General features: G+C 39.1%; 1 pseudogene; it reads left to right on the forward strand.

Annotated features, from left to right (window-relative positions):
• Positions 1–211: 211 nt before the first annotated feature.
• LOC102823234 overlaps positions 212–7,361 on the forward strand; it is a 41,096-nt pseudogene continuing 33,946 nt past the window's right edge.

Genomic DNA, 7,361 nt, shown 5'->3' on the forward strand with positions numbered 1-7,361 from the left:
GCTAAGAATTTTAAAATAAAGATACAACCTTCAAGGAAATAGGGGAAGTTCCTGGGAAAACTGTGAAACTAACTTTAAGTGAGAATGCTCCAAGATGGTGGAATAGCAATGCAAAGTGCATAGTACTGAGTCTCCAGTAGGACTTCGCTTCCAGCTTCAGGGGCAGTAGCAACAATCACTGAACACAAAGTGCCCAGGGTAGCTGGCCAAGATGCCTAATATCAAAATCTTCAGTGGCAGCTCCCACCAGGATTTCCTCAAGAAATTGATGATCTCCTGGGCCTGGAGCTAGACAAGGCGGTGACTAAGAAATTTATCAACCAGGAGACCTGCATGGAAGTTGGTGAGAGTGTGCATGGAGAAGATGTCTACATTGTTCAGAGTGGCTGTGGAGAAATCAATGACAATCTAGTGGAGCTATTGATCATGATTAATACCTGCAAGATTGCTGCAGCCAGTCTGGTTACTGCAGTCATCCCGTTCCCCTATGCCCAGCAGGAGAAGAAGGATAAGAACCGGGCCTCAATCTCAGCCAAGCATGTCGCAAATATGCTGTCTGTAGCAGGTGCAAATCATATCATCACCATGGATCTACATACATCTCAAATTCAGGGCTTTTTTGATATTGCAGTGGAGAATTTGTATGCCAACCCAGATGCCTTGAAGTGAATAAAGGAGAATATCTCTGAGTGGAGGAGCTGCACAATTGTCTCCCATGATGCTGGTAGAGCTAAAAGAGTGATGTCCATTGCAGACTTGTTGAATGCGGTCTTTGCCTTCATTCATAAAGAACAGAAGAAGGCTAATGAAGTGGACCACATGGTGCTCATAGGAGATGTGAACAATCAAGTGTCCATCTTTATGAACTACCTGGCCGATGGACAGGAGAAGGTAAAAATCATTCATTGCCCTCTCCACCCAGGAGGCAAGCTAAAATGCTAATTATGTTACTGAATGGGACCAATCTTCCTGGTTTTCCCCCCACCCACAAACAGGTACGCAGCCCGGCCCCTCCCTGACTCTGACCCCATATAGGCCCATGTTGCCCTCCATTGGTGGCTCAGAGTCTAGAGAAATTAGCTTCTCTGAGTCAGCCAGCTTAATAAAATCTGAAACTCTGCTTCAGCTATCCGAGTGGCTTCAGTTTCCTTGACCATGAATCTAAAACTGCTCAGCATTTCTCAAGCTGGGGGAACTGAAGAAAAAAATTCAAACCTCAACTTCCATTATTGAATGAATCTCTGGGCAAATTATTGAATGATGAAGAAAGCATCAAAAAAAGATGGAAGGAATATACAGAGTCACTGTACCAAAAGGAAAATGTTGATGTTCAACTGTTTCAAGAGGTAGGATATAATCAAGAGCCTATGATACTGAAGGAAGAACTCCAAGGTGCATTAAAGGAATTGGCAAAGAACAGGGCACCAGGAACATTTTTGGTTTTTTGATTCCGTATCTTTGCACATTTTGTTGTAATATTTGGCTTTATCTTCTTGAGCTGATCTTTGAAATTTTCTGTTCAGCTCTTGTACCTCCTCATTTCTTCGATTTGCTTTAGCATCTCTATGCTGGAGAGCAAGTTTCAGTGTCTCTTCTGACATCCATTTTGATCTCCTTCTTTCTTGTCTTCTTAATGACTTTGTGCTTTCTTCATGTATGATGTTCTTGATGTCATCCCACAACTCTTCTGGTCTTTGGTCTTTAGTGTTTAATGTATCAAATCTGTTCTTCAAATGACCGATAAATTCTGGTGGGATATATTCAAGGTCATCTTTTGTCTCTCGTGGACATGTTTTCATTCAGCTTCAGTTTGAATTTGCATATGAGCAATTGATGGTCTGTTCCACAATCTGCCCCTGGTCTTGTTTTGACTGCTGATTTAGAGATTTTCCATCATCTATTTCCACAGATGTAGGCAGTTTGATTTCTGTGCATTCCATCAGGTGAGGTCCATGTGTATAATCGTTTCTCATGCTGTCTAAAGAAGGTATTTGAAATTAGCAAGTCATTGATTTTGCAGAAATGATGCAGTTTCCAGCATCATTTCTATCACCAAGGCCATATTTTCCCACTACTGATCCTTCCTCTTTGCTCCCAACCTTTGCATTCCAATCACCAGTAATGTGCAATACATCTTGATTGCATGTTTGATCAATTTCAGATTGTAGAAAATGGTAGAATTCTTCTATTTCATCCTCACTGCCTGTAGTGGTTGGTGCATAAATTTGAATAATAGTGGTATTAACTGGTCTTCCCTGTAGGCACATGGATATTGTCCTATCATAGACAGCATTGTACCTCATGACTGATCTGGATATGTTCTTTTTGACAATGAATGCAACACCATTCCTCTTCAACTTGTCATTCCCGGCATAGTAAATCATGTGGTTGTCAGATTCAAAATGGCCAATACCAGTCTATTACAGCTCACTAATGCCTAGGATATCAATGTTTATGCTTTCCATTTCATTTTTGACAATTTCCAATTTACTTAGACTCATACTTCGTGCGTTCCATGTTCTGATTATTAATGGATGTTTACAGATGTTTTTCTTCATTTTGAGTTGTGCCCCATCAGCAGATGAAGGGCCCGTGGGCTCTACTCCAGCAGGTTTTACTCCATTCTTATCATCACTGTCACTACTTTAAGGAGGCAGCTCTTCCTTAGTCGCAATTTGAGTGCCTTCCAACCTGAGGGGCTCATTTTCTAGTACTATATATATATAACAGTAAGGAGCTCTGGTAGTAAAAGTGGTTACAAATAGGGCTGCTAATCTCATGGTCAGCAGTTCGAAATTACCAGCTATTCTGTGGGAGAAAGATGAGGCTTTCTCTTCCTGTAAAGATTTACAGCCTCGGAAACCCTGTACAGGGTTGCTATGAGTCAGAACCGACTCACTATATTATATACTCTTACCATACTGTGTTCTGGGATCCTGGTTTGATGTCTTAGGTTAAACACTGGACCTCAAGGTCAGTTTGAGCCTCAAGATTGGTGGTTCAACTCAGCATCTGCTTCTTGGAAACCCAAGAGTCACAATGAGTCAAACCTAACTTGATGGCACTTTAAAACAACAATACTGTGCTCTAACATACTTTGATTTACATATAATTTTATGTATTTGCATGTGAAAAATATTTTTAATGTGTGATTTCATTTTATAATTTACAAGTTTCTGTTAAGGTCTTTAGAAAACACACAAACACACACACAAATGTTGCTCCCTCCACTTTAAAGATCACATGGAATTAACAAAGGGAACATGCAGAAAAGATTTACTCTCATTATCTGATTAAAAGACTAGATTGAGGAAAGAGACCTTTAAATTCTGTGATAAACTACAAAAATACCAAGAATCTTGCTAATAGTTGCAAATACAAAACAAAGGAAATTATAAGCACAACAGGATTACTTCAAAAAAGTTTAAATTAGGTGGAAAACATAAAGGGAGAAGAGGTTCCATAGGACCATAACAAACCAAGAATCCTTTCAGATTAACTGAATATTCGAACAGCATATATAGAGGTTTCATTCAAAGCATTCTACAGCTAGATATAGTTTCTGAATTAATTTGACCTGATCCATGACTTTTGGTGAAGCCATGTTTTTGCCAATCATGGTTTACCATTCATGACACTTTTCTAGAGTGGAGGTCTTCCAGTTGACAGGCACTACTGTATAGCAGTTCCTGGAATATGCAGTGTTCTCTCTCAGTGCCTGTAATTTTAGGCACTTTTTTTTTTTTTTTTTTTTTGCTTGAATGTTCTTCCCTATTCTTATACTTCCATCATGTCACATATATATGACATCTTCCAGAAAGTTTCCCAAGAAGTTTCAACACTAGATCAGCTTTCCCTGCTGTGCTTTGTCCTGTGGCTGCTCTGTACCGATTCATTGCAATCACTTCATTTCTGGTATGTGCCTCCATTATACTGTCAGCTCGTTAAGATGAGGGACCTTGACTTATTCACCATTGTATCCAGCAACAAGCAGAGTGCATGTCAGATGACAGTCGAGAATTAATAATTTCTTTTAAAATACTACTTTTCTATGTAACCATTTTCTTAATGTTTCTTATTTTAAATAATTTTCTCTAGCCAATTCTAATAAATGTTCTACTTTAAAATTAGGTCTAATGACATCTATTCCAAGAATTTGTTAGTATATTCTCAGGAAGCAGTCAGCAAGTTCCTCTCTCATAATGGAGTTCTTATTTTTAATATGTGTGACACTGTTTTAATTTGTTGTTTGTTTTTCCCTTACCTCGTTCAATATTTCTTTCATCCTACTTTTGTTTAAATTTATTTCTTCATCATCTTGTCATCACCAAGAGAGTTTTTTTTTGCATTTGCATTTGCATTTGCTTTCAGGAGGAAAAGAGATGACCTTCTTGTTAACACTTCACTGCTGTCTCACACAGCAAAGTCACTTCTCCCCAGTGATTGTTCCAAGAGCTCTGGGCCAGTCATTATAGGGCATTATGATACAGGAATTTTATGTACAAGGCCATGGTAGGTATTTATCTCTCCCAAGCACTGATGTAAGTTTTAGACAATTAAAAATCTGTTCAGCTTCTTGAAAGCTTTTACAGTCATAATCATTTGCCTAGAAGTGACTGCCAAACAGCAAAACAAAATACAATCCACTTGACTATAATTTACTAAAATTGTCTTCTTAAAGCGAGTTTTTCTTTATTTTGTTATTACAATGAGAAACAATAGCAAAACTGGTGACTTTAGTGTCTTTAAAGAAAGATGGACGATCAATGACAGCATGACACAAGAAAGGAAATAATACAAAGGCATTTCCTTGCTTTTAAAAGAGTCTAGTTTGAGAGACACAAAGATATAGAAATAATCAGAGTATAATCAGATGTGTTCTATAATAACGATGGTCACTGAAGATTCTGAGCATGAGCATGATTCTAGACATCTGGATCTATGTTTCTGTTCTCAATTGTTTAGCCTTACAGTCTTATGTATGCTTATGTATCACTCTAAACCTCACTTTCCTCAACCTAAAAAAATGAGTTGTTAGTACCATTTACCTCACAGAAACAGTGTGAAGATTAATTGAGATAATTTGTAACTACTGCATAGAAAGTAAACACTTGATATCTTTTAAGCACTGAACTGGTAACCACAAGGTCAACAGTTCAAACTCACCAGCCCCTCTGGAAACCTTATACAGCAGCCTTGCAACAATAGCAAGTGAATACAATTGGTTCTTCAGTAACAGAAGCAGTTAATGCTCAGCTGCTAATTTGCTAATTGCAAGGTTGGCAGTTTGAATATGCCCAGAGGCACCTTGGAAGGAAGACTTGCTCTGCATCTGAAAGGTCATAGCATTAACAGCCCTTTGTAGTGTTGTTGATTAGTGCTATCAAAGCAACCTTGTATAAGGTTTCCTGGAGTCCTGGTGCGGTGCTGAGGGTTAATGCGCTGGACTGCAAGGTTGCCTTGAACTGCAAGGTTGGTGGTTCAAGCTCACCAGCTGCATCTGGGAAAGCCTATACATGGTCACTCTGAGTCAACTCCATGATACCAATTCGAAGGCACTTAACAACAACAACATAGGGTTTCCAAGGAGCTCCTAGTGGATTTGAACTGCTCACCTTGCAGTTCAAATGGACCTTGTGGTCCAGTGTTTATCCTACAGCATCACTCCAGGACTCTCTACATAGTGCAGTTCTACTTTAAAACACATGATTCCACTAAGAGTCAGAACTACCATGAAAGCAACTAGTTTAAGAGAATATCAAGCTCTTTTTAATCATGACTGAAAAGGACATGTAAGGTACAAGGGAGGGCCACAGGTAAGCATGTGAGATTTGAAGACAGACAGAAAGTAGCAGCCATCATCTACCCACTCATCTTGTAGGCAGGAAGCTGAGTTGAACATAGAATTGTTTCACCTGGAGCCTCTTTTAGTTCTCACTTCTGGGATACATAGACGTAGGTGTGCTCAGCTTTGTGATACAAGGCATGGCTTCTGCAGATACCCTAGTTGCCAAGGCCAAAGGCCATAGGACTTATGTTTTAGTACATTTGTGTGGATTTCTGGCTCATGCCTAGAAATTCTACAGAAGACCACAGTCTGACAGAGACTGCTTAACTAGCTGGACAACTATGTAAGCTGTACCCTCCCTTTCAATATAGATAGATAAACACAGAGAGATAGATAAATGTCATTGAGTTGACTCCAACAGCAGTGATTTTGGAGTCCTAGTGTGGCACCAAAGATTAAGCCCTGGACTGTAAGGTCAATGGTTCAAACTCACCAGCTGTTCCTTAGAAACCCTATGCAGGTTCGCTATGAGTCAGAATCTATACAATGGCATTTAACAACAACAACACAATGGTGATTTATGTACAGCATAACAAAATGTTGCCTGGTTCTGGCTCTTCCTCACAATTGCTGATGGGTTCAAATCCATCCTTGTGGCTTCAATGCCAGTTCATCTCATCTAGGGTCTGTCTTGACATTCTTGTCCCTCTGTTTCAACAAATAAGATGTCCTCTCCAACAATTGATCTCGTTTGATGACATATCTAAAGCACGTGATTTGGGCAATGTTGTGCTGTGATGCATAAGGTTTCCATTGGCTAATTTCTGCTAGGTAGCCAGGCTGTTTTTCCTAGTGTGTCTTAGTTTGGAAGCTCCACTAAAATCTGTCTACCAGTGGTAACCATGATGGTATTTGAAATATCAATGGCAAAACTTCCATCATCATAACAACACGAGAGCCGCAGACTGGTGGTAGAGATACAAATATTAGTTAAGTCAGTTATGTATAGAGTTCATATCACCTATTTGTTCCACTTCTCTGATTGAACCCTGATTAACACATCATCTTTTCTACAGTTTATTGGATTTTTTTTTTTTTTAATGGAGCATTGCTCTAGAGTATTTCCTCCATTACATATATGTGCATCAGACTCAGAGGACAAAAATGAATTTCCTGATCAGTGTCTCCAAATACAAAACACATTAGTGGTTACCATGACATTATATGCACATTTTCTATGGTTATACTGAACTTCTAAAAATTTCTTTATGATTTGATAATATAGTCAGTCTACAGAATAAATTAATGAAGCTTTTAAAAGTAGAGTTGATTGCCCAGTTAAAATCATATCTTCACAAAAGTTGTTGTTGTTAGATGCCCTCGAGTCAGTATCGACTCATAGTGACCCTATGCACAACAGAATGAAACACTGCCCGATCCTGGGCAAAACTCACAATTGTTGCCATGCTTGAGCCCATTGATGCTACCACTTGGCCAATCCATCCCTGGGAGCCTTTCTCTTTTTCTCTGACCCTCTACCTTACCAAATATGATATCCTTCTCCAGAAACTGG

This window comes from Chrysochloris asiatica, unplaced genomic scaffold (assembly GCF_000296735.1).
Source record: "Chrysochloris asiatica unplaced genomic scaffold, ChrAsi1.0 scaffold00103, whole genome shotgun sequence".
NCBI lineage: Eukaryota > Metazoa > Chordata > Mammalia > Afrosoricida > Chrysochloridae > Chrysochloris > Chrysochloris asiatica.